The 27,870-nt window shown below is 44.9% G+C and overlaps 1 protein-coding gene across 2 annotated transcripts in view; it reads right to left on the bottom strand.

Moving 5' to 3' along the window:
- LOC116944082 (zinc finger homeobox protein 3-like) overlaps nt 1–27,870 on the bottom strand; it is a 462,441-nt gene that overhangs the window by 388,017 nt on the left and 46,554 nt on the right. The window contains exons 2-4 of one of the 2 annotated variants that reach the window (XM_076068327.1): nt 8,637–8,741; nt 7,833–7,983; nt 2,692–2,817 (exon numbers count right to left, since the gene is read on the bottom strand). The gene's annotated coding sequence lies outside the window, so the exon portion shown is untranslated. The remainder of the gene's footprint in view (nt 1–2,691; nt 2,818–7,832; nt 7,984–8,636; nt 8,742–27,870) is intronic. The other variant, XM_032957495.2, reaches the window with a different exon arrangement.

Genomic DNA, 27,870 nt, shown 5'->3' with positions numbered 1-27,870 from the left:
ACCAGGATACAATTTTTTGGGTCGGTGAGGGTGACAGAAGGAGTGGGGAGTGGGGGGGCGCGCTGAAACCTTGCGTTGTTATCTACGAGGGTGATCCACACCGAGGGGGGTTCACTCCGTCACTCATCTTTTGATTAAAATGAAGAAATCCACAAAGCTTCGAGGCGCGTTCTGGCATCAACAACTAAAATGGGCACGTTTGAATTGACGGGCGGTCAAAAAAAAAAAAACACGAAATAAGGCAATCTCTTCACCACCAGGTTTGAATGTACACAGTAAGCGCATTTAATGTTTGCGTTTGCAGCTGTTTGGGCGAGCGTTTGTTTGGATGTAAAAATACCACGACGGACCTCCACCGTGCGTTTGTGTCGGAGCGGTTTGCGCCGCGCGCTCCTCTTGGACGCGTCTCCGCTTCCACGGCCGCTCCATCTGGGGCAGGTGGAGCGCAAAAGTCTCAAACGTCGCCACGGCGAGAACGTCGCTTGCTGTGGCTACCGCGCTCATGCGGTTGAGCTGCTTCGTCGTGCGTTTGTGAATGACCCGTATTTTTTAATTCGGAATATTTCCGTATTTTCAACGTTTGGTAATTTTACGTGCCATACTGCCTTTACCTATTTTTTTTTACGAAATTACTTCGTTTTAATGTTCACAAAATTAAAAGTATACAGTATATGTGTTTTTATATTATCACACAAATCTGGTTATATTCATGGCCATAATTTATTTTATTGTATATCTCTGTCTATAAAACATATACACTAAAGAATGTATGAGTAAATGCAAAACCACGGTACGTATATAAACATACTTGACGTTGCACCTATGTACACACTATTCTGAGAATAAGAAACTGCAAACATTTTGAGATTGACCAGCGAAGGCATCCACGTGTTTGCTCGCTCTCCGGTTTCTCAACCTGAACCCAGTGACAGGAGAAACCTCCGTGTAATTGCCAACGCACCTACTGAAAGTGTTTACAGAACCTGCGCTGTCCTACTACATATCGGCGATACACACAAATGTATATTTTTTGTTTACATTTTTAACACCTCCGAGATGCGCTTCAATTTGTCTTTTTTCTTACGGTACGTTACGTGCACTTTCAATGTGTATTTTGATATCATATAATGATGTCGATAATGGAATAAAATTGCATCGAGCTGATGCTGCCTGCTGCGTGATTCAATCTGGGCTTTGAGATTTCAGGCTTGTTTTGCCGCGCAGTTTGAGTTTGAATCCCTCATCTGGGCGCTGTCAGCCTGCCTTGGCCGGTACGCGCACAGCCACCAGGGTGACAGTCCTCCTTTTCCTCTCTGATGACACATTTTTGGTTTATTTTATTTCTTTCTCTCCTTCTGCACGTGACTGGAATCTTCCAAAGCCTCCGGAGACTCCTCAGACAGCGGCGGCTGGAACTGAGATGTAGACGTTTGTGTTTATTTTGCGGTGCGCGAGAGAAGGGGCGCCGATGGTTGTGCGGAGTGTGAGGCCGGTGGGCTGAAGCGTGGGGGCAGAGGGGGGGCAGGGGGGGTGGGGGCAAAGGCGCAGCATGGGCGGCATAGCCTCTGCGTCCCACCAACCCTGCGGCTCTTCCAGGCGCGACACAAATAAATTAAAGATCATCGTAAAACCTCAAGCAGCTTACGATGCATCGCTCGTTGTAACAGAAAGAAAACATTTTTAACCGATTTACACTATGAAAAACGGTCTAATCCACGGAATTCATCAATAATTAAAGACATTATTACCTGCGATTTTTTTCTCCCACTCTTACAGCATTAATATCAAATGTCTTAAATTTTGGTAAGGGCGTGGGTGCGTGTGTGCGCAATATTTATTTTGCAACACGCATTATCAGAAGCAATGCGATCGTTGCCGGCCGGAAGAAAACCCCCCCCCCCACCCCCCCCAAAATAAAAGACGGAGAGAGAGAGAACGCCTCGCAAAAGACGTCAGGCCGCGGGTACAACGCCGCTGAGCGCGCCGTCACCCCGGGAGTAGCGTCGCAGCACCGCTGCCCGTCACCGTGTAAGGAATATGCACGCGTGACAAGGAACACCAACATTAAACAAAAGCAGTGCTAATTGATTTGAATTGCACGGTGCTCGCCACAGCAGACCCCCGTCCCCTGCCCCCCCCCCCCGTACCTTCATAGAGCCCAGAGTGATTGGCTGTTAGAATATAATTACAAGGTGCCTGGTTATGGCAGACAACCCCTAGCACCGCATAAAGGCCATTACTGCTCGAATGTATGGCCTTACTGATCCCGTTAGGCAGCACACACCGTGACAGGAAAAAAAAAATGAGCGGCTCGTTTCCGCGTTGTGAAATGCCAGGGTTGTTGTTCCCACCGATGAGCGCTGGTCGAGTGTCCGCAGGTGACACCACACAAGGGTCCATTGCTTGGTATGGCCATTTGGGTTCGCGTCAGAATCAACGGGTCGACATAAACAACAGGGTCCTCACTGGTGCACGCGGACAATGTCGAGGGGTTACTGCAATGCCCAACTGCAATATTCGTACATACTGCTGTCTCGGCTCACGCGCGGATTGACCGCCAGGGTGGTGGTAAGCGGTGGGGAAGGAATGCAGAGTGGATCCATCCTAGAGTGGACGGCTGTCACCAGTAGGACGGGAGTGGTTCTATTTGGGCCAGGTGAGGGGACGGCAGTTATACCGGCCAACTCTTACCTGTGGCAATTGTGGGGGGGGCTGACATCACAGATCCCATTATCCACGGGGCTATCTGTGAACACACCCAAGGGGACGTCTGCCGAGGAGATGGAGCGATGAGGTCAGCTCATCCGTGCGCAGGAGCTGCAAGAGATGGAAACAGCTTAATGAGTCCATCGTTCAGTAGCAGATAGATCATGGCTGCTTAATGCTGATGATAAATAACATAGTAAAGTAGTAACAATTTTAAATATTCAGTGTGACCCTGATGGTTCGGGATCAGATTTCCTGTTCGATTGGGCTCAAAACTGAACTGCGCACCCCAAGTTGCCACTCTCTGACATCTCCCAGAAAAGAAAAAAAAAGCTTCTGATTGCAACTTACAGTGATGTTAATTCCAATTCTGTCATAAACATTAACTCGATAAACCGCCTCGCTCACAATCTCCTAAACAGGATTCTGAAATCGAATTACAGGCCGCGTGGCTTTCAGCTTGCTTTCTTTCCCAGCGCTGCCGTCCCCCCCGCACCCCCTCTCCTCTCCATCGGCCCCCACCGTAACCTGTAACGGCAAACGACCCGGACACGTGCCGTGGGCTCCGCTCAGAGTCACCGCGCGGCAGCAGCGAACGCTGCCCCGCACGTTTGTTTGCGGCGCTAATCGTGAGCGGCAGGAAGGGCTCCCCACCCACATTACGCCCGTGCGTAACGTGGCGATGTGAACGTTTTGTAATTAGTGCCGTGCGAAGCAGCATTTAAAATTGATGAAAATTAAGCATTCACGTGCGCGTCAATGAAAAGGGCTAGTGCAGACATTCAATAGGTCTTGCTGTTACGTGTGTACACGTGCATAGTTAATTTAAAAGCTACGAGAGGCGGAGTTTTGTAATCCTACGAAATGCTCTTGGAGCCAAATATAACCACGTTTCAGTTAAGACACGGCCGCAGCCGGGACGAGTCACGTACGTCCATCGTAGGTGTGAGACGAACGCACGAGTTTGTGAAGGTGTCCCCGAGCCATCCCAAGCACCCTCCAGGCTCTCTCCTCACGGGAACCATTCCCTTACAATCTGTCTCTGCTTGCACCCGTTACCCTTTCGCCCAATCTCCTTCCCTTTGACCTCCTTGACCAATGGACGGCAAAACCTCTTAACGGTGGACGAATGGAGGTGAGAGACTTTCCAGTTATTGGGGGATGTTGAGCGTACTGCAAATAATGAAATAGATTTTAATTAGCACCCGTGGAACAGTAAAATTTTAGCCGCTACGACACGTCGTGTTCAATAGGCAGGTTTATATTTGGGGGGTGATGCTGGTCAAACGTCGAGCGTTGCTGATCGCAGAGCAAGAGACGGGCAGAAGTGCTCGTGGCTGTGAACAGAGCTTTGTCATTACGTTTGTGGTATCATTTTCGTGGTGGCACTTGGAGTTGATATCAAGGAGTTGTATCTGTTGTGAAACCCTCCTCAGTGAGGTAGCCACAGGGAAGAAATTATACAACACACCTAACAAATCTCATTTGCACAGCTTCATGACAAGAAACAAAGTATTTACAATTTCATAACATTTAATGTGACTTACCTTCCACCGTGAAACTGAGGTTAAAGACCAAGGTTCACTGAAAATGGTACGCTATTAGATTTTCTGATGGGCGTAAATTATTTATTTGATATGGGAAATAGAGGACCTTCTGCATTGCAACTTCTATTTTCTGTGATTTTATAATGGATAAGTGGAATTGTGCAGCAAATCCATCCTATTACCGGAAATTATCTGAGGGTATCGAGCACCCTTAGCTTACATCCTCACTCCTATGATTCACGATTTTTTTTGCGGAAAAGTGGACTAACACCGCAGATAACAGGAGTCGCGAAATGGGTCGCCCACATTGCCACGGACAACAGAAGTTCTCCTGGTACTCTCGGCACAGCGATTCATTTAAAACGCGTCTTTTGGGAGCAAGACCTTGAAAGCAATGTCGGGCATTGGACAAATCCACGTGTTGTTGTTGTTGTTGTTCCTGCTGTTGGAAGATGGGTTCAGCCTTTTGCAGTGGCATCACTCTCATTACAGACGTTGAGCGCAATGTAGCCGAGCAGCAATTCTATAAAAAGGGAAGCGTTAGAACGCTTTGACGAGGTGCTGTTGTCGATCCGTGCCTCAGAAGGCGTAGGAGTGGCGGCGCCGGGACGAGTTGCGGAGGGGAGCCCTGCCCCTCATCGCCTTTCTTCCACCCCCCCCCCCCGCACCCGTCCAGGGAAAAAGCCTCGCTCTCATTTGCATTTCACTTGTAGGTGATATTGCGCCGTGTTTACCATTCTACAAAGAGGCTTGCGGCCTCCTAAAGTGAGGCTCATCCACATGATGGCAGCCCGAGGCAATGCCGTTGCGTGTCAGTTTAAACACGGCGTCGGCTTCATAGCTGCACGCTGCATGTTAGAGTTAACTTCATAGCTGCGCGCTGCATGTTAGTGTTAACTTCATAGCTGCGCGCTGCATGTTAGTGTTAACTTCATAGCTGCTCGCTGCATGTTAGTGTTAACTTCATAGCTGCGCGCTGCATGTTAGTGTTAACTTCATAGCTGCGCACTGCATGTTAGTGTTAACTTCATAGCTGCTCGCTGCATGTTAGTGTTAACTTCATAGCTGCTCGCTGCATGTTAGTGTTAACTTCATAGCTGCTCGCTGCATGTTAGTGTTAACTTCATAGCTGCGCGCTGCATGTTAGTGTTAACTTCATAGCTGCGCGCTGCATGTTAGTGTTAACTCACCACATGCGATCAATCGTACGGTTGTTATATATATAAAAAATATATCTTTTCATGGATTTACTTTCCATGCTGTCACACAACAAAATACTGAATTAAAAAAATATATGTTTTCATTGCAGTTGCTTTTTCCAGGCAATATCCGCAGCGGCCGGCACAATGAGAAGGGAAAAAAAGGAACATTTCTGAGACTCTGAACTTGGCTAAAAGTCACAGCATTTATGCAAAGCTGACCTCAGTTGCATAAGATATTCATTAAGCTGTCATGCGTCAGGAGAGAACCAAATTTTAAATCCAAGAGAAAAGGTGGTTAGTCTGTGTCTCGCCTCAGGCCCAGAGCATAAGTTAAAAGAGCCATTTTTAAAATGCAATTTGCTTTAATTTCAAATATTACTTCTCAAACCATGACAGGACCACTACAGCAACATATATCTTTGTGTTGAACCCTTATGTCTGTGTTCCTCTCTTCCCCGGCAGGTTAAGGCAATTAATTGGCTCCCAGGAGAGGTGATTAGGCCTAGAAAATCCAAAATATCCAGAAGCTGTTGCCATGCTGCTGGTTTAGGCATTTCGGACACTTCTAAGATGTGCATCACGCCAAACCAGGGCTGTGGAGTCAGGCCCCTTTCCAGCAGCACCTTTTGCGTCGCTGCAGCCACGTTGGTGCGGTTTATTAGGTTTACTTGACAATTGCTGTGAGGACAAATCCCACTGCTGGCAGAGAGAGATAGAGAGAGTACAGTGTGGGTTTCATGAAGACCACAGCAGAGGACACTTTTAAGTCACTGAGAATTAACCTGATTCAAACCCTACTGCAGACCTGACCTTGTCAAACTAGCCTTTGTGCCAGTGCCATCCTGGTTTATGAGGAAAGGAGGTGTAAAAGAAGGGGGCTGGGCGATGAATAGCAGGCCAGGCTTGGGTTGGGGTGGGGGCGCTGCAAGACAGCATATGACAGAGTGTGACAGTGAGGGACAGTGCACGGGAAACGGTTAGGGAGGTCAAGGGAATCATTGTATTTAATTTTTATTGGCCTTTCTGTCCCACGGCAAGCCTACTCTATTGTCAAGAACGGGGGCCAAAGTCTGTTGAATTATAGTGGGCGTGGTCATTAGTTGATTTATAAACAAAGCAACTGGATTAGATTATTTTCTTTCAATTGGTGCATACAAATGTTTCATTAACTCACGCTGAGTTATCAGATTATGGGGTAGGCCGCAGATGTTAGTCTTGTATTCTTATTTAAAATGTGCGCTCTGATTTATCCTCTCAAATCTGTATCCATTCATTTTATTAAGAATCAAATGCAAGATGAAAAAAATTGAACAACTGAAAAAGGCAAATGCAGTTTACTGCATCATTGTTACGAGCTACGAATTGCCGTGTTATTTTACTGTTAGCAGCAGTAGGGTGGTGCATGAAGCTTGATCACGGCCGTGTGAAGTGAACAATAGGAAGCCTCTCGCAGGATGTGGAAGACCTCTTGGTTTTATTTGCAAAATGAGATTACTCCATTGGCAGTGTCCGATAAATTGCATATACGTGTTATTCTCATTCCCAGTTCCTTGTCAACAAGTGTGCTTTAGACCAGTGTACTGAGTACAGAGCCATTGCACTGGAGATCCCTTATACATTTTTAATATTAATCAAAACATAAAAAACTGAACCTAGATACTTGTGATCTAGAAAATTATACAGTAAAACCTTGGATTGCGAGTAACTTGGTCTGCGAGTGTTTTGCAAGATGAGCAAAAAGTTTAAATAAATATTAATTTGATAAACGAGCGAGGTCTTGCAATACGAGTAGTACGTATACGCTGTGTCTGCCGAGCGTCACGTGACCACAACTGATATACGAGTGCTTTGGATTACAAACATGTTTCCGGAACGAATTATGCTCGCAATCCAAGGTTTTACTGTATTTTGGACTGATCCGAAAATGTGACATCACAGGAATTGGCATTATCCCCACTGTGCCTCTCCCCCTGCTTTCGCCATTGAGAGTGCTGTCGCGTCATTCTGAAGATACGACTTGCCACGTTCATTTAAATTATTTTAAGAATAACATGTTTACGTGAAAATATATTTTTTTAACGAGTGGAACTATGTAAATAAAAATACGTTAACATTACTAGTATTTAAAATTACTTAAATTAATAGTCTGCACAAACATGAACAGCGATTGAAATATCATGTTGAAATCCCAAAAATATGAAAATGATCTAAATATATGAAAATTTCATATCCCAAAAAAATTTCATCCAAAATTTATCCCCTTACAATGTGCAGTCGAATGCACATTTAAAATGGGTGGAATATGCATCCCATGTGAAAAATAACAAACGTGCCCAGTGGCCCCATCTGTAGAGCTGCAGGTAAACGAGGCCCTCACCATTTGCTGGAGCGTCCCTTCCCTTTCCTTGCCTCGATCCTTCGCCCGCTCCATTTTTGCTGGGCAGCAGCAACAGGCCACCAGCCGGGCTGCATCTGTGGCCTCCGCGTGGGAAGGCGAGATGCCCGTGAAAGGTAATTTGCGGCTCAGTCTGCAATGCAAATTAGTTTCAAAAGAACAAAAAAACACAGCCACCTGGCAAAGTAAAACTGAGCGGCGGGGAATCTGCTGAAACACCATTAACAACTGCCCGGTGCTAATTGCTAAAATTTCTGGGTGTTGTTTAGCGCAAAAAATAAGTGAGAAATTTCATTTTCTAACAGCGGTAGCTCACATTGGGACCAACACACTTCACACACCTCCTTATTAATTGTCGGATTAAGCAGGACAACTATGTGGAGTAACACGTTTCATAATGGTTGTTTTAACGTATTGAGAATAAACAACATTTTTTCGTTGAGTTTGCTTGCTCACATATATATTTATTTACTTACTGCCCATTCTTTCACGGTGAGCTTTTTATATTAATATAGGCCGTACTTTACCAGTTGTTTATCAATCCTCTGCTGGACGAAGGCCTGCCCACGGCCTGTCAGTCAAGGTGGCAGTGTGACCGTGATCCACAAACGGTACAGTTGGTGTAGGGGTGCCCCAGGATCGGTTCAGATATTACTTGCCACTGGTGTTAGCTGCTGTTAGGAATCAATCTCAAGTCACTGGCTTGACAGTGCAGCAAGATAACCACCGTCACCGAGATTTATATCCTGTTCAAACTTTAATTAAACAAAGACAATGCATACGTACTAAATGTTCCGCTGATGAATGTTGTTTGTCGTGATTAGGCAATGTCTGCGACATGAATTTCAAAATCCATGTCCCCGGCCCCTTCAGTCTTCAGAGAGTGGCATCCTGAGAAACACAGGGTGAGACATTTATAGATACCCCATTAAATCAATAGGAGGAAATGAAGGAGAAAACAATATTATATTTAAGAGCCTTTACCCATCTCCCACCGATCTCAATGTATTTATTACACATTTTAACACTACCCTGTGAAATATGAAGCCATCAGTTTCACAGAACTCTGTTCAATTACCATGTTGTGTGTGTGAGAGGGGGATATTTGACCATACCTCACTACGCTGGTCAGTGCGGAATTGGTGAATGTGGGGAGTAGATATGTGCGTAACCACCAGTTCTTAAGAATCGGTGATTGGTTTGTCGTTAAATTTATTTATTTGCGTGCCGTTAATTCTATTAATTTTCCAGCCTGCGGTAATTTTTCTGTCGCGACAACACGTGTGTGCATCGTACGTTCAATCGCTATGCTGGCCAACGTTCATCGCAGATGTAACAGCACCGTGAGGTCGGATATTTGGAATCAAATGCAGAGGACAAACCGTGCAGTGTCAAGGGTTTGTTCCTGTTTTTCAGAGCTAATCAATTTCAAGTGTGCAACACACCCGGGCACCAGGAAAATAGATGCTGTTTACAAAAATGTAGCTGAATTCACTTCCACTCTTTAAAAAATTGCACTTTTACGTGTACGTACACTACACTCCTGTAATATACGTTTACCATCAATATCTGTTAACACTGAGTAATGTATTGTCTATTCACTGCTAGATGACGACCACCGCCTCCCCATCCCTCATGGTTCTGCGACGCTGCCGCCCGTTACTCCTGCTCTATGGTGGACACCCTCCAAGGCACATTCTCTTCTTTGGCTCCCGTTCCATCATAAGGAGCACCACTGTGGAGAGACGTTAACTACCTCGACTGGCATACAGGAGGTCATGGGTTTGATCCAGACCCTGACGCATGTTGTATATTTTGAGTGGTTGCGTGGATTTTTTCTCCAGGTCCTCCGGTTTTTCCCTCCACATTTAGAAACATGCTTTTAGAGTATTTGGCTGCTATACATTTCCACATGATAAGCCACTTCATTGAGCGATCATTTGTGGCCAGGTCGCTTTTGAAAAAGAGCTATATAGCTCAGTGGGCCTTCCTTGGTTAAATACAATATTTTTTTTATATAGTAAATCGTTTTATTTATAAGTCTTGGCCATTGGCAATCGCCGCTGCTAGCGACAATGTCCCCTGCTCCAGCGCATTTGCTTTCCTTACCACTGCATTCAAACACGACGCCCCTGATTTGTGTTTTTTGTGTGATCGACGGATTTCCTCGCCGGTGTAATTCTGAGCACGCGTCTCAACACGTCTTTGCCTGCTACGCCTCCTGTATGCATCCAGCTCGCCTTTCATTTTATTTGTGTCAGTGTGTCGGATACACACGGATTGTGACAGTCGGCAATGTTTATTGATTTCACACTTGCGTTTTCAGGTTCCTGTTCGTGATCAAGCTTTGAATTAAAATAACAGTTACAGGTGACAAGCCTTCTTCAATTGCATGCAATTATAACTCAATGACACTGCTGCACAACCAAGACGTGCATCACAGTACACGACGCCAGGACTGGCTATTACAGGGAATTTGTTCTGTTTTGTAAATTAATAGGCGATTAAACTTATCGTGCTGCGATTAAAAATAATCTACACTTCGAGTTTCCTGTCTCACTGCTGGCTGGGCTCCTGTCACCCCAACAATAACTTTGTGGCATTAGGCTGTGGGCCGTTGCCACCCAAGCTAGCTGGGTGACTAACTAAATATGTAACAAATAAACATTTAATTGATTTCAAGGTTGGAGCACCAGATACAGATGACAGACAACGATTCATGTAAAATATCTCTAACTTTTTTTCAATTTGTGCTCATATTAATGTAATTATTTTGCCAGAATGTTCTTTACATCCTAGAGAATATAAAAAAAACAACCTCACAATACAAATTAGCTTGACATTGCATTATTAGGGAGTGAAGATTACTTTTAGCGTTCCGAGTACAGGAGAACTGTGCAAAGAGTATGCCAATGACAGCTGTCACTTAGTTTCAGTTGCAGAGCAACAATGGCTTCTCTCTACTCATTTGAATAAAAAAACTAAAATGTTGATTCAAATAAGTTGGATAATTTTTTCTACTTTATAACGGAAAGCTAGTGCGTGGGTTTGGCTTATATGTAGGCCCCCGTGCATGTATAACTTGCATGCAGCCCATACTTGTAACATCTCCTGTATTAGAGCCGTTAGAGAAGTTCTAGCCGATTTGTTTGTAAAAACCCTTGCTTAGTTTTTTCCCAAAACTGGAAATTCCATGTGTAAAGTGAAGCTCTAAGAGATTAGAAAATGTAAAAAAAAATCATCCATAATGAAACGGAAACATTTAGTTAACCATGTTTAAGCAAAATTAAGTAGTTCTCATCTCCGTCGACAAAAGTTATTCACATCTCGCGTTGAACAAATGAAATGTATCTCTTATTGATTTTTTGTTACAAGCTGAAGACTGAGGTTCCCAAGATTCCAAATATGGCACTCTCCCATTTTCAAATGACATGCAATTTATTTGTATTGATTTTGTAGCTGCACTGTAATAGCGTTTTCATGTATATGGTGTTGAATAGTCGTGCCGTATGAAGCATGTCTCTGGAAAAAATCACAGCACTCTTTGTTTTCAATAAAAGTAGCTTCATGTTCAGATAAGTCCAAAGATGTGTGAACTCGTGTTCTGTACTCTGTATAATATATAATACATTCTTTAAAACCTCTCACATCTGTGAACAAGCACGAATGGACTTGAGGATTATACAATACAGAAAGATAATCCATACTCTAGCCAGCTTAGCAAATGTATAGAAATACTGTAACCCTTACGCAGGGACTGTTCTACACTCCCTTAGTTTTGGTTTCGTCATTAATTTAACTTGCCTCTTTGCAACATACTTTTTCCCTAAAAGCCACAGATCACACCAATATTTATCTCAATCCTGCGAGGTAGAATATGCTTAACGTGAGATCCCATCTCACCTTCAATGGTGAAGTGTGGCAGGGCACGACTCAACAAGTGTGCAACCTGAGTCAAGAAGAGAGGCGGCCCCATGAATTTCCAAACGCACAAGAACCTTTTGATATATACACCAAATTATTTGTGCAGGATAACAACGCTTGATGAACGTTATGCAAACAGTACGAATATAAAGGACACTATGCTTTGATAATAGTACGAGAAAGACTAAAGGATGGTTTAAGATGCACGTTTTTCACAGCCGCTTGTAGTCCAAGTGCGGATTTCCTCATTGGGCTATTCGTGGAGCATTTCATCTCTCGAGCTTTCGCCACGCACTACTGACTATGAGCATCTCTTCGAATTCAAATCGAGATGGTGCCCCAAGTAGTTGGTGGTCAAAACTTGAGAAGAAAATATCAACGCCCAGGCCAAACTGGAAAATCACACTCGGACAAGACGTCGTAGTTTCAGTACGCAGAATATAAATTGCTTCTCACATCAACTGCTTTGTGTGTTTAGTTTGTTGTCCTTCCCCCTGCAGCTCCGATATAGCACGGTTGGCTACGTATGGTTCAACAGAAGTTAAACACACATAAATACAACATAATACTTCATCTATATACTTCACACAGTTCACCGTGGGGTAGTTTATGGTTTTTTAATGTAACACGTTGCCTCAGGTGATGGCAGCACAATATGGATATGGTTACAGATCACTGCATTGGCCATGCAAGCGATTCTCTCCTAGCCAGCTGTGTAAGTTACGATAAATAAGCCTTCGTTCAATGGGACCCCAAAAGTAGAACAACGCTCAAGCGTTGTGGAAACTTAAAAGGGAACATTCCGCCAAATGAAACTCCACTGAACTCTCTGACACCGAGTCCAATAGGCTTTTTTTTACGATATATAATTGACCTCAGGCTCGATTCATGCGGAGTGTTTGGCAATCATTCTACCTCATTCTGGGAGAATGACGGGCCACTTTTTCGGCAAAAACTTTGCCCCACTTTGCTGTTTGCAGCTCGAGTTGCGGCCGATTGCACAATAGGGCGTAGCTCGCTGACCTCACTCTACTCCATTGGATCGACTCCAAGTGGGCAGGGTGAGGACAGAGCTGAGGAAGAGGCAAGTCACTGCGGGAACGTCTTCACCACCGGCGGAGTTGCATTAATGATTATTTGGGGTGTGGCCTCTGCCCAGTTCTGGCTGCTCACGCACCAAGTTTTAACCAACATTCCAAAAATCTGCACCAACTGTCATCGTTATTGGATCATCTAGATCAGTGTTCTTCATTGGAAGGTCCCGTGGGCCACTGACAGCCCCTGGTGGCCTTTAGTGCGGCCCCTGACGTGCGGACCCCGACAATACACAAATGCGAAAACACCCCATCATGCTGTCAAACCTAGTAGTTTCAAATGGCTGGCGGCCCTCACACTGATGTCTTATCGGCGAAAGTGGCCCCCCTCTGAAAATTTGTGAACACTGATATTAATTTTGGGGTTTTTGATTCATGAAGAGATTAAGGTTGGTGGATTCCATAAAGATTGGAGGTTGATGGCGGTTAGTGGGGGTCGGTGGAACACGAAAATATTCGGAATAGGTGTATTACAAAGAGATTGGGGTTGGTGGATCACATAGAATCCTGTTGGGACAAATTATCATCATCATCATTGTCGTTATTTGTGTGTGAAGCTGTAGATAACGACTGCATCTGTGCAGAGGATGGAGACAATTCCACTCAAAGCAGCACATGCGGTTAGCTGCGTACGGAACGAAAGAAGTTCAACATGCATAAATACAGGTGCTTGATTGGTCACTTTGGGCCTGTAAGCAGGGCTAGTGGGCATGCCACCATGATGCCGTGGCATTAGGCCCGCTGATTGGCTGCCAGCGCTTGTGCCGAATAGTGCTTCGCCCATCCTGTCTGCCAATATTGCACTGAAAACACTTGCTACATATGGCGGGATGACTCTGCTTGAAATGTTGGAAGTGCAAACATTTTACGAGTGTGCATGGAGCACGGTCCTTTATGCCTTCATATTACGCTGTTACTGGCCAGTGTTATGTTGATTATACAGAACACATCTAGACAAATTCGGTGGATAATTATGGCCATGTGACATTGTATTGGTTTTATTGACACGTGCAAACAATTACAATTGTTAATGCGTAACTATCGTTATGCATGTATGTTGAATTTATTTCGCACCGTATGTTGCCAACCATGCTAATCAGAGGTGTCGTGGGGAAAGACAACCAACTAAACACAAAAAGCAGTCACGAAGAAATGAGTTTTCAATGTAAATTTAAAAGTACATAGACAATTTCAACCGAGAAGATGGATTCTGGCTTAGCAATCATTGGCAAGATTTGATAAACCATTTCGGGTCTTAATTGATTGATGACGCTTAAGGTGGCTTTCAGACCGCATCCATTATTTTTCGTCTCCCCCCTCCTCTTTTCCGAACATAGATGTAGTCGTCCATCTGAACAAACTGTCAAATCGCTATCTGTGGTGCTAAAGTTAAAAAACCGCCACTTTTTTCAAATTTTCTTGTTGTGGTTTTCACACCTGATGATTGCTTGTGTTGCAATCGAAACGTCGTGAGAATTTTATTGTTTTATATTTTTATTATTCTATTGTTTCCCTTCTACGTGACTTTACCGAAAGAACCAAGAATATAAATGCGTAGTAACCCTCCACCACCCAAACATAGAAAATCGCCCGATGATGCTGGTTCTAATTACCAGCAAAACGTCGCATTAATGTTGTGGATTTACTCTCCAACACAACGGTGGGCTGAAGAAGTAACTAACTGGCGCGTTGTTTACATGACAAACCTTACTGGCTGTGTCAGGTGGTGGAGGGTTACGACACATTTATACTTAGGCGATATCACCCAAAAACATTTATTATGAACAGGAATATTTTCATTGAAGTAGTAACTAACTGGCGCGTTGTTTACGTGACAAATCTTACTGGCTGTGTCAGGTGTTGGAGGATTACGACACATTTATACTTAGGCGATATCACCCAAAAACATTTATTATGAACAGGAATATTTTCATTGCTAGGAAATTGTGGTCATGGGTATTGATGAGAAAAGTTAATCAATTGAAATAAAACAATACCTGTGAATATTCCAAGAATGGTATAGCTACCTCATGTAGTAGAACTCCACTTTTCCACTTGACGTCCTTTCATATCTGCAGTTTAGAGCGTGTGTAGTTCCCTTAATTATTCACACACTGCCCTGTATTTTGTTGCACTATCTGCTATATCACAGATAGTAACAAGTCCTGGGTTATCAGTGGAATACATGGTGTAAATACCTACATTTTCATCTTGTCCATGATATTGAAAAAAGATAACAACACTCCTCTAGCATTATCTCGCTCATCATCTCAATGCAACCACAGATGATTTCATTACTTTCAGGAGTCCCATTTGCGATGTTAGACGACACAAAGTGCCGCGCCACATATTACACGACATTATAGGATAACATTGGTCGATGTGCGGTTAATATATTTGAAGTTTCCTCTTTTAGCGAAGCATTTCGCAGGGTAGACAATAAATGTGTTTCTGTACACACAGATTTGCCTTCATGCCACAAGCTCATCTGAGAAAGAAATGACGAAGAAAGTTTGGCTCATTTTACGCAACGATACCAAAAATGTTGATTGAAAGCTTTCGTGACTGCAGTGATTCATATTCTTGGTTCTTTTGGTAAACTCACGTTGAAGGGAAACAATAAAATAATAAAATATATATAAAACAATAAAATTCTCACGACGTTTCGACTGCAACACAAGCAGTCATCATCAGGTTTTATTGTTTCCCTTCAACGTGACTTTACCGAAAGAACCAAGAATATGAACCAAGAATATGATACCAAAAATGTTCAACCATGTAGTGCACACTTTGAGTTTTTTTCTCAATGCTTTTTGTCACCTAACCCCAATTTTATCCTGATTGTACTATAATCATTTTGGAACTCTCGCTGAACAGCACCGACCTTTCCGTGTTAGGAAATGGATATCAGAGAGCTACCTCTAAGATCCCCCCGAGTGACCTCTGGCCCACACATTTGACACCTGGCAGTCACACCGATTTTTAAATCCTCAAAGCTAGAATTACGCCATCTAATTAACATAGGAACACATGTAATGTGATGGGTTTCTATGCATAGCCATTGGTGATCAGGCTGAGACCATAAACTGCACTTTAAAATACGTACCATTTTTATTTTACCAGGTAAAGCCCACTGAGCCATATAGCTCTTTTTCAGAGGCGACCCGGCTACAAATGACTGCTCAACGAAGTGGCTTATCATGTGGAAATTTATCGCAACCAAATACTCTAAATGCATGTTTATAAATGTGGGAGAAAAATCCATCCGACTATGGGAAGAACATGCAAACTCCAAATATACAGGTGTCAGGGTCAGGATCGAACCCATGACCTCCTCCATACATGGCGAGGGAGATAACATCTCACCACTGATTATAACATGCCACCACTGATTACACTGAAAATCAGTATGTATGAGCTTCTTTCGCGCCATCCGTAGCAAACCATGCTAATCGGAGATGCAGGGTCAACAAACTAAACACAAAAAGCAGTTTGAAAGAAATTAGTTTTACATTTACTGGTGTGGTCTGGATTTGAACCTAGATTCTCAGCGGTGCAAGCTCAATGCTCTAACCTTTGACTTCTTAGCCACTATGTAGCCCACTTACACCAAGCAGTGTACAACAAGCTCATCCAGAGTCTTTTTGATGCTGCAGAACTACACGGAGATATGTGACACACTCGTCTCACGATGCACAATTCGACTATTTTAGAACTAACTTAATTACTATTATATTCCACTAGCGGTTAGTACCCGGCGTTGCCCGGGCGAAAAAGGCAGACACACACATTGACTTACAAACAGACATGGACCCATACACATAGAAACCCACTGACTTACACGCATGCAAACACATATGGACTCACACACACAGACATCGACTTGAGAGACACATGTAGTTACACACACAAATCGACTCACACATACATACATACAACAACCGCCATTCGCCACTAAGTGGCAGTGACGTCACCACACAACGCTTGTGGCAGGCTATGTGCACCTTGAGGCCACGTGAAGTGTCGAACACCTGCTGGCAGGAGGTCACGGGGCAGACCCAGATGGCACAGGTCGACTGAGATGACTGGCAGATGCACCACCTGTGCCCTGAACCCTGCTAACTTGCTGTGCTTTAGCCACACGGTGCACCGCTCGTTCTTGTGAGCGTCGCTCCTCCGCCCTCCGTTGTTGTTGGAGGCCGACTGCCTCCAACTGGCCTGTAGCGTCCTTCACGAGGCTCCTCCACAGATACCGACCTTGACACCGCATGTACCAGTCATCGACAAATCCACTCAGCTGCACATTGTCCTGTAGCACATCACTCCATCTCTTCTCTAGCCTGTGCTGCGCCCGTTTAGAGACCTCGATCCGGCGGAACAAAAGGTGTTTAGGCATGCGGTGGCTGGGCATGCAGGCTACATGGCCCAGCCAACGCAGCCTTGCCTGGCCATGCAGGCTACATGGCCCAGCCAATGCAGCCTTGCCTGGCGTAGGAGGTCACCAATGGGACTTTGTCCAGATCTTTCAAGTACTTGTGAGCTCATCACACAATCCAGCCTGGTTAAACCCAGGATGGATCGTAGGCAGGCCAGCCTAAATGTTTGTAACCGGCGAAAATGTTGCATTAGGGGCGTCCAAGTTTCGCAAGTGTAGAGAAGGGAGGGAATGACCGTGGGCGAGACGACGTGGAGCTTCGTGCGGAGCGAGAGACCAGGTAGCTTCAACACAGTGTTACACAGCCGATGAAAAGATAATGCTGCTCAACTGATTCAGAGTGAGACCTCTGGTGTTAAACCGGAGCCGGTCATGAGTACACTGGGCAGGTATGGGAAACTCTGCACTCTCCACAACTGGCCCATCACCAATTGTGAGTTATGGGGGTGGATTGTCCGATGGTACAAAATACCCAGGCAGGTGCTTAGTTTTGGTGGGGCTGATGGTAATGCCCCATCTCTTAGTGGCACACTCCAGTCTCAGCAGCAGCATCTCCAACTCCTCCTCTGAATGAGCAGCTATTACCAAATCATCGGCATACATAACGTGGTTGACCAATAGGGAGCCATCGATTGAACCGCACCCGGGCATCGATGAGCCTCCCATTGTATCTGTACCAGATGTGAATTCTTCTGGTAGAGACATTGAAGGCTTAACGAAGTACGTGGTCCAAATATATGTAAAAGAATGTGGGAGGCAGTGGACATCCCTGTCGCACCCCAAGATGTACAGGGAGTGGCTCTGATTCACGGTAGTTTGATGTGGGGCCGCTCACCATCATGAAGGTCCTTAAGGATCGTGAGCAGAGGGTCAGGGACTCGAAAAGTACGAGGAGCAACCCAGAGCCCAGGCCTAATGATGGTATCATAGGCCCTGAGCAAGTGAATAAAGCGCACATATGGACTAACACGCACACATGAACCTACAGGCATGCAACGAAATGGACTAACACTGACTAACATGGAGCCACGCACACACAGCGACGAAACACACATGCACATGGACTGACACGCACACACATATCAAGTCACACACACACATTGACTTACACACACACATCGAGTGACACACACACATACATAGACTTACAGACACATTGACCTACACACACAAATGGACTTACAGACACACACACAGGGACTTACACACACACATGGACCCACGCACACACATCGACTGACAGCCACACATCGATCACACATAGACTCACACACACACAGACATGACCTTACACACACACATACATATCGACGCACACACACATGGACTGTCACACCTAGACACATTGCCATACACACATCGACTGACACACATAGACTCCCACACAGACATACATGGACTGACACACGCACATAGAGGCACACAAACATGGACTGAGACACACACATGGACGTGCGCACACACATGGACGTACGCACACACACACACACGTACATACAGACACACACACATGGACTCACACGCACACATGGACCAAAAAAGACACACATAGAAAGAAATGTACTTACACTGACTGACATGTAGCGACGCACACACACACACACATGGCCGCAGACATGCACATCGACCCACACACACATGGATTTAGACGCAGGCATTATTACTGTGAAAGAAGTAACTTAATTAAAAAGAGTAGTTTTCTACACACACACACCACGCACACACATTGACTTACGCACACACATACATGGACTTACGCATACACACCACGACGGTATGCACTATGACTGCAGCAGTGCATACCGACTGTGGTGGTACCTGCTTGAACTACAGCAGTGCAAACCGACTGTGGTGGTTTGTGATATCACTACAGCAGTGCTAGTGACTGTGGTGGAACCTGCTATCACAAAGGCAGTGCATACTGACAGTGGTGGTAGCGGCTATTACAAAAGCAGTGCATACTGTGGTGGTAGCTGCTATGATAACAGCAGTGCATACTGTGGTGGTACATGGTTTAACAACAGCAGTGCATACTGAATGTGCTGGTACCTGGTATGATTACAGCAGTGCATACAGTGGTGGTACCTGCTTTCCCAGCAGCAGTGCATGTATACTGTGGTATAAGGTATGATTACAGCAGGGCAAGCGACAGTGGTGGTACCTGCTATGATTTGAGTAGTACATGCTGACTCTATAGCAGTATTTATGGACTGTACAGTAGTACATGCTGACTGTATATCAGTATATATAGACTCTACAGTAGTACATGCTGACTCTATAGCAGTATATATAGGCTCTACAGGAGTACATGCTGACTGTATATCAGTATTTATAGACTCTACAGTAGTACATACTGACTCTATAGCAGTATATATCGACTCTACAGTAGTACATGCTGACTTTATAGCAGTATTTATGGACTGTACAGTAGTACATGCTGACTCTACAGCAGTATTTATAGACTCTACAGGAGTACATGCTGACTGTATATCAGTATATTTAGTGACTCTATAGCACAGAGTACTCACGTGACAGAGTGCCGTGGTGTGGCCGTGAGCTCGACTGAACGCGCATCACGTGACAGGGTCCGCCCCCCCCCCCACTTGGCAGGGTCCGCCCCCCCGCAATTGGCGTCAGTTGGTACGGTCTAGCGCGTGCAGTAAGTAAATAATTAAAATAAGAATGGCACTAAATCGCTCATTAAACTAATTTAAAGTTGACGGCTGGGAAAACGGAATAGCCTATACCAAGCAGGGGGCTCGGGGCGTGCCACCCGGCAATTTTTTTCGGACTTGAACCCCACCGTTTGAGAGCCAAATCCCCCGCAAGCGCGCGCGCGCACGCGGAGACTTTTATATATAAGATTAATTTAGCCTCAACACATTAAGTGCTAATTAACAATGAGTAAATGCACGTGAATTGGACACTTCTGTTTTTAATCACACTCACATACTCCGGTGTGAAATAAATTAAACGACTTCCAAACATCAAAACAATAAAACAACACACCCGTTGCACATTAGTCGTTCACATTAAGTAACAGCTTTGTTTCCACTGGCACACCGTGGCCAATGCACACCTCCCACGTTCACGCCGCACAACAGGTAGCACTTCGGGAGGCGCTTCCGCTCACCTCCAGCTTTGCCGGCGCGCTCGGCGAAGTCCGGCACTGCACACACCTGAGGGCCTGTCAAGGTTTGTGGAGGGCCAGGGCCCTCCCTCCCTAGGGCCCTCCCTCGCCAGGGCCCTCCCTCCCTAGGGCCCTCCCTCGCCAGGGCCCTCCCTCGCCATGAGCCGTTTGCTGCCAGCACTCATGCTCCACCAGAGGTTGCCAATTTATCCTACACTAGGCGATAACCCAGTTTACCGCAATCAGAATCAGAATATTTATTTAGACCGCAGGAGGAATCCAATGAGCCATGAAGCTCTTTTTTTACAGATGCCCAGTATGGACGGGTCAGCAAGCTTACATAAAGTTCAACACAGCGATTGAGTTCAACACACCAGTAGTGGTGCCAGATGTCAATAAAGTTCAACGCAGCAGTAGTGGTGGTGTATCACGGTACAAAATCAATTTCTGCCACCCCCAACATGCAGATGCCAATGCCCAAATCGTCCGTGCCTCCATCCTGGAAAGGTGGCAAACCCACGCTCTAACCGCTCCACACACCGAGATACATTTCGTAAGAAAAATCCTCCACGTTGATAAATGGCACGCGTGAACCTGCATACGTGGTGTGAGCAGGGCCAGCTGTGCCAGCGTATGACAATTCAGACATAGCCCTTTGGGCACAAAGCATTCTCAGTGTGCCTGCCCTTTTGCGATGAAATGTAGTGGAGATTATCCTCAGAGAATAAAATAAATAAGTAAACAATACATCTCCTTCCCATATCTACTCAAAAAATGTATATATTTTGCGCACATCGCAAACTTGCATGTATGTATGTTCAACTTCTTTCACCACCGTATGTAGTCAACCGCACTAATCAAAGTTGCGACCTTCTGGAAGACCATAATTATGGTGGCATTAGTCCACTCCAAGCAAAAACTCTGGACCGGTTTCAACAAATTAAGTGTCTCATCAACAGTAATACTTGGTATGAACCTTTCATGATGTTTGCTGCTTTGATAAAGGCTAACACAATACCATTTCCTGACGGGACCTTCCCTTGACGGCCTTCTGCACAAAATAGAGCCTCGCCAGATGACAAACGGGCTCGATGCCGGTAATTGATACTAACGTGTACTGTTACAATTGTATCTCAATCAATTAATCCAACAAACGGTAGTGAAAGGACACTGACAAAGAAAACACCATGACGTTGACGTAGTACTTTAATTTTGAGGTTTTAAAAGAAATAAACAAATAAATGAGCACGTAATCACGCTCACGATTGCAGCCATTTGGCAAGCAAAACAGCAGGGTGGCTGTTGGAGTGGCACCATCGGAGAGTGACTGCTGATGATGCTGCTGCTGCAGTGCCTCTGGCTCAAATTCAATATCCAGAGCTGGAAAAAAAATCCAAAATAAACGACAACATGGATTGCATTGATGTACGGGCAACCGCTCTTTGTTAGGATTTAACCCATTGTCAATTATTGGCCACACAGGAATAACGTGACAACAATAATACAACTGTGCCTGTACACGGAGCCAGGAGCGCCTCATACATCAGGCTGAAGCATTTTGCACAACTGCGCTGCGGAACACAGCTACACGCGAGCGAGATATGAAATTCCCGATTTTCCATTGCTCAAAGAGAGCACAACAAATTCAATCGGGGATCAGTTGATGTATGTTGAACTTCCTTCACACCGTACGTAGCCAACTGTGCTAATCGGGGGTGATGAGTTGATCGGAGGGCAGTAGTGGACAATGCCATGTTTTAAAGACACTTGATTATTCATAATTGGTTTAAATCGTGTAAGGTATGCCCATTTATTTACTCCAACCCGTGGGCAAGCAAAATACTGACAATTCTGCTTGATTTCAACGTTCCGGTTTTGCTGAAAAACCATATCGATTGCCATATTTGCCATAATGGCAACTTTATATTATCGGCTGTGTGGGGTGGTGGAGGGCCGCAGCTAAACACAAAAGTTTGACACTACACCGACACGATCGAACCTGGAATTAATTATGAATCGTAATACCGGTCGTGAAAGCCTAAGTGTGAAATGAACGGTTGACGACGTAACAGGTATGCGTGTGTGCACAGTTTCATCGTCGGGCTCCTCCAGTAGTGGCGACCTGCACGGTCCAGTGAAATGAAATGCGCGAGGAAGCGTAGCTGGCTGGCACGTTCATATATAAATGCGCAACTCTTATAACCTAGGTAATCACGAGCGAGCGATATTCATGCACTGTAAGCTTTATTAAAATGGCTGGCCCTGCTGCCCTCTTTGTGATTTCTTGAGCAGGTGTGACATCATGGAGAGGAATTATATCAACAAGTGGATGTGAGCGGAGAGCCTGAGAGGGTGGGTTGTTATACGGTGCAGGGAGAAGCTCCCGTGATCCATCCCTCTGTAGTACATACAGGCACCCCACGAATAAACCTCCCCATCTTTGAAACCAATCTAATCCAGGCCTTTGCTACAGTGCTGTGTGGCCTCAAAAGGAGTGGGGGGCAAAAAAAGCAGACTTTCCTATCACATCATCTGCGGTTCTGATGAAGCCAGTGTAGACTTATAGAAAGCAGAGCTGAACGGACTTGCCAATGACTAGGACTGGCGGAGTAGGCTTGTGAAAGACGTTACTGGGCGGTTGGAGGCAGTCACTCTTCAACAACAACAAACGGAAGTGGAGCAACGCTCACAACAAGTGGAGCATCGGACGGCTAAAACAGTGAGTTGGCGCAGTGGAGAGCACAGTTGGTGCATCTGCCAGTCATCCCAGTCAATCCATGACACCTGGGTGTGTCCTGTGACCTCCTGCTGGTGAACTTTTGGCCTCAAGGTGCACCTAGCCTGGCACAAGGGCCTTGATGATGTCACCGCCATTTAGTGGCGAATGGCGACTCTTGTATACATGTATATTGAACTTCTTTTGCACCATACGTACCCAACTGTGCTAATCGGAGGTGCGGGGGAAGGTCAAAAAGCAGCTCCAAGGAAATTAGTTTTCAATCTAGATTTTAAAGTGCATAGCTTCAGTGGCTTCCTAATAAAACAGTGATAGTGAATCGCACGTGGAATTGTGGTGCTTTTTCCATTCAGCGAAATAACTAAAGTGTGGCTTTTTTAACGCATCTCTGTTCTTGAATGTGGTTGCGTGTCTTTCCGTTGGTCCAGACTGGTCCATGGTTGCATGTGGAGTAGCCTTCTGTATACGTACTGAAAGTGTGGAGAGGTGGCACAGTGTTTAGCATGCTGCGCTACCAACCCTGCAAACCGAGTTCAATTCCTATGCACGAAAAATAAGTGGCAAATATTTTAACCGGATCCTAGGCCTAGGTGGACTCAGCCTGAAAAAAGTACCTGGTGTGGTGTGTAAAAAAACATCAGCACTGGGGAGATAAAGGCGACCGGACTCGGTGTTGGCAACTCACCCCCCTCGCGTCCCGTGCCGGCCTTAATATGTGTTCGATAACAACACTTACTCCAACAGTCTGTTAAAATACTAAATGGGGATGGTTGTCTTTCTATGTATGTTGAACTTCTTTCGCACCGTATGAAGGCAACCGTGCCAATCTAGGTGCTGTAGGAGACACTTGTAGTAGAACGGTCAGGTGTAATGTTTAACAGACATTGTCAGCTGTCAAGTGGCCGGTAGTCCATGAGCCCAGACCAGATATACAGTGAGGGAAAAAGTATTTGATCCCCTGCTGATTTTGTACGTTTGCCCACTGACAAAGAAATTATCAGTCTATAATTTTAATGGTAGGTTTATTTGAACAGTGAGAGACAGAATGACAACAAAAAAATCCAGAAAAACGCATGTCAAAAATGTTATGAATTGATTTGCATTTTAATGAGGGAAATAAGTATTTGACCCCTCTGCAAAACATGACTTAGTACTTGGTGGCAAAACCCTTGTTGGCAATCACAGAGGTCAGACATTTCTTGTAGTTAGCCACCAGGTTTGCACACATCTCAGGAGGGATTTTGTCCCATTCCTCTTTGCAGATTTTCTCCAAGTCATTAAGGTTTCGAGGCTGACGTTTGGCAACTCGAACCTTCAGCTCCCTCCACAGATTTTCTATGGGATTAAGGTCTGGAGACTGGCTAAGCCACTCCAGGACCTTAATGTGCTTCTTCTTGAGTCAGTCCTTTGTTGCCTTGGCCGTGTGTTTTGGGTCATTGTCATACTGGAATACCCATCCACGACCCATTTTCAATGCCCTGGCTGAGGGAAGGAGGTTCTCACCCAAGATTTGACGGTATATGGCCCCGTCCATCGTCCCTTTGATGCGGTGAAGTTGTCCTGTCCCCTTAGCAGAAAAACACCCCCAAAGCATAATATTTCCACCTCCATGTTTGACGGTGGGGATGGTGTTCTTGGGGTCATAGGCAGCATTCCTCCTCCTCCAAACACGGCGAGTTGAGTTGATGCCAAAGAGCTCCATTTTTCTCTTATCTGACCACAACACTTTCACCCAGTTGTCCTCTGAATCATTCAGATGTTCATTGGCAAACTTCAGACGGGCATGTATATGTTTTCTTGAGCAGGGGGACCTTGCGGGCGCTGCAGGATTTCAGTCCTTCACGGCGTAGTGTGTTACCAATTGTTTTCTTGGTGACTATGGTCCCTGCTGCCTTGAGATCATTGACAAGATCCCCCCGTAAAGTTCTGGGCTGAATCCTCACCGTTCTCATGATCATTGCAACTCCACGAGGTGAGATCTTGCATGGAGCACCAGGCCGAGGGAGATTGACAGTTCTTTTGTGTTTCTTCCATTTGCGAATAATTGCACAAACTGTTGTCACCTTCTCACCAAGCTGCTTGGCAATGGTCTTGTAGCCCATTCCAGCCTTGTGTAGGTCTACAATCTTGTCCCTGACATCCTTGGAGAGCTCTTTGGTCTTGGCCATGGTGGAGAGTTTGGAATCTGATTGATTGCTTCTGTGGACAGGTGTCTTTTATACAGGTAACAAGCTGAGATTAGGAGCACTCCCTTTAAGAGTGTACTCCTAATCTCAGCTCGTTACCTGTATAAAAGACACCTGGGAGCCAGAAATCTTTCTTATTGATAGGGGGTCAAATACTTATTTCCCTCATTAAAATGCAAATCAATTTATAACATTTTTGATGCGTTTTTCTGGATTTTGTTGTTATTCTGTCTCTCACTGTTCAAATAAACCTACCATTAAAATTATAGACTGATAATTTCTTCGTCAGTGGGCAAAAGTACAAAATCAGCAGGGGATCAAATACTTTTTTCCCTCACTGTATGGTGTCACTCGTCGGTCCTCATCTGAGGTAGCATCACTGTCGTTATTGGTTCTAGTTTCTCTAATGTGGCCAACAACACTGAATGATGTGATAGTCATTCGAAATGTGCGGGGGTTATCGAAAAATCAACCCGTATTCACCGTGTAAATATTAAGATATAAGAATTTTTCTGTCTTGGCCCATGGACTGACGAGTTGTTAAGGTGAGATATGCATGGGGTTCCAGCGTTCCGCAAATGACTAGCTCTAAATATATACGCCGTAATTAATCGTTCATAACACCCAACCAATTACCAAATAAATTCCATGAACACTTTAAATAAAAGCATACAAATAACAATGACTGTGTCGCACATAACTGTACCCATTTTCCAACCCCCCGTGCGTGTCTAACCTAAAAGAGTGTAAACACTTAACCCTTGGAATTTCGTATGTCCCATTGAGCAGCAGAATTTATACCAATAGAGGATGGCAACTTGAGACAGAGCATGAGTGTGTTTTCTCTATTTGTCTCAAAATGATATTTGGTCAAATGACGGCGGATGTAATTTTGCAAAAAATTATCATGGAAACAATAATGTACTCTCTTTAAGACAATGTACTTCAAACCATTTTGGGGGAAATAGCCATAGGATTGTGCCACATCAGCATGTAAATGCAATTGAGTTATCCCTCTAAAGTGTTAATTTGATTTCTATGCTAAATTGGCCACTGTTAGATCATCTAGATAAAGGTTTAATTTATTAAATTTTTATATTAGAAAATGAAAAAGGGTGGGAGTGGCAGGAGTGGCTTGTGGGCCTGGGGCTGCCCGTTGGGCTGCTCTGCTGCTGTGGGCTAAGGCTGCTCTACTGCTGTGGGCTAGGGCTGCTCTGCTGCTGTGGGCTAGAGCTGCTCTACTGCTGTGGGCTAGGGCTGCACGTTGGGCTACTCTACTGCTGTGGGCTAGGGCTGTACTTTGGGCTGCGTGCGGTTGCCTCCTGCGCTGGCTAGCACCCAGACAGCCTCTAAGATATGGCCCAAGAAGATCAAATGTCCATACAGCCTGTTCTCCTATAAACGCATTGTTTTCATAACGCCAATTGGATATAACACGATGAATGTATTCAGGAACACGTTTTTTTTAAACCTGCCGCGAAATGGATATAACGCGATTGAGTGATCAGAACTATGTTGCGCGGGTAGGAATAATTGGTTGTGCGGCTGTGAAGCATCATCGGACAAGGCGGGATGCTGCTGGATGCTTCTAGATGCCACCTACGTGCCTCAGTCTTTGTTCAGCCTGCATACGCATCTTACGTGTTATCGGGGACTGTGCTTTACTCTATAATATACATATTATTTATTATAACGCAATTTTTCCATAATGCGGTGTTCTTCAGGAACACAACTACCACGTTGTAGAAGAACAGACTGTATGTATGTTGAACTTATTTCGCACTATAGTCAACCGTGCAAATCCGAGGTGCGGGAGAACAAACTAAACACAAAAACCAAATCAATGATTGTGTCGCATATAACTGTACCCGTATTAAAACCTCCGTGCGTGTCTAACTCTTGGGATTTTATATGCCACATTGAGCAGCACAATTCATATCAAATGGCATGGATGAATACAGAGAGTAGGTCATTTCCCAGCAGTCTGTGAGAGTTGATTCAACAGTGAAATCAAGTGAAGTCACCTATTACTCGAGGATACCTTTGGGTTGAATTCTTACCTCCTTGAAAAGGTGCGCGTGGAGTGTGCTATTGGTGCAAATGCTTGCCCAAGAGCTCGGGTGCAGATTGCCAGCATGAACTAAGTCACCAGGGTAATGGGCAGAAATTAGCCTTGAACCTCAATGTTATTGAATGGAAATGTGTAAGGCTTAGGTAGTCACACTGACGTATACTTACACATAGGCAGAAAATAAAAGGCCCTTATGGTATTGCATAGCAATGCAATTTCGTACATTATTAAAAACTGTACGGTTTTTAAATAAAATCTCTTGCTTAAAATTCCCTCAAGTGAGTGATTATACTGTACTTGTGACATGTAGACTCACACAGAGATCCACGCACTCACAGAGACCCATAGACTCACACATTGGCTCACAAAGACAACTACAGACTCACAGAGTGACCAATAGACGCACACAGAAACCCACAGATTCACAGAGGACATGAGTTCAC

The sequence above is a fragment of the Petromyzon marinus genome, chromosome 20, assembly GCF_048934315.1.
Source record: "Petromyzon marinus isolate PM22_M1 ecotype Great Lakes invasive population chromosome 20, UKy_Petmar_22M1.pri1.0, whole genome shotgun sequence".
Taxonomy (NCBI): domain Eukaryota; kingdom Metazoa; phylum Chordata; class Hyperoartia; order Petromyzontiformes; family Petromyzontidae; genus Petromyzon; species Petromyzon marinus.
The sequence above is the reverse complement of the archived record's forward strand: the minus strand, read 5'-3'. Positions and strand labels throughout refer to the sequence as shown.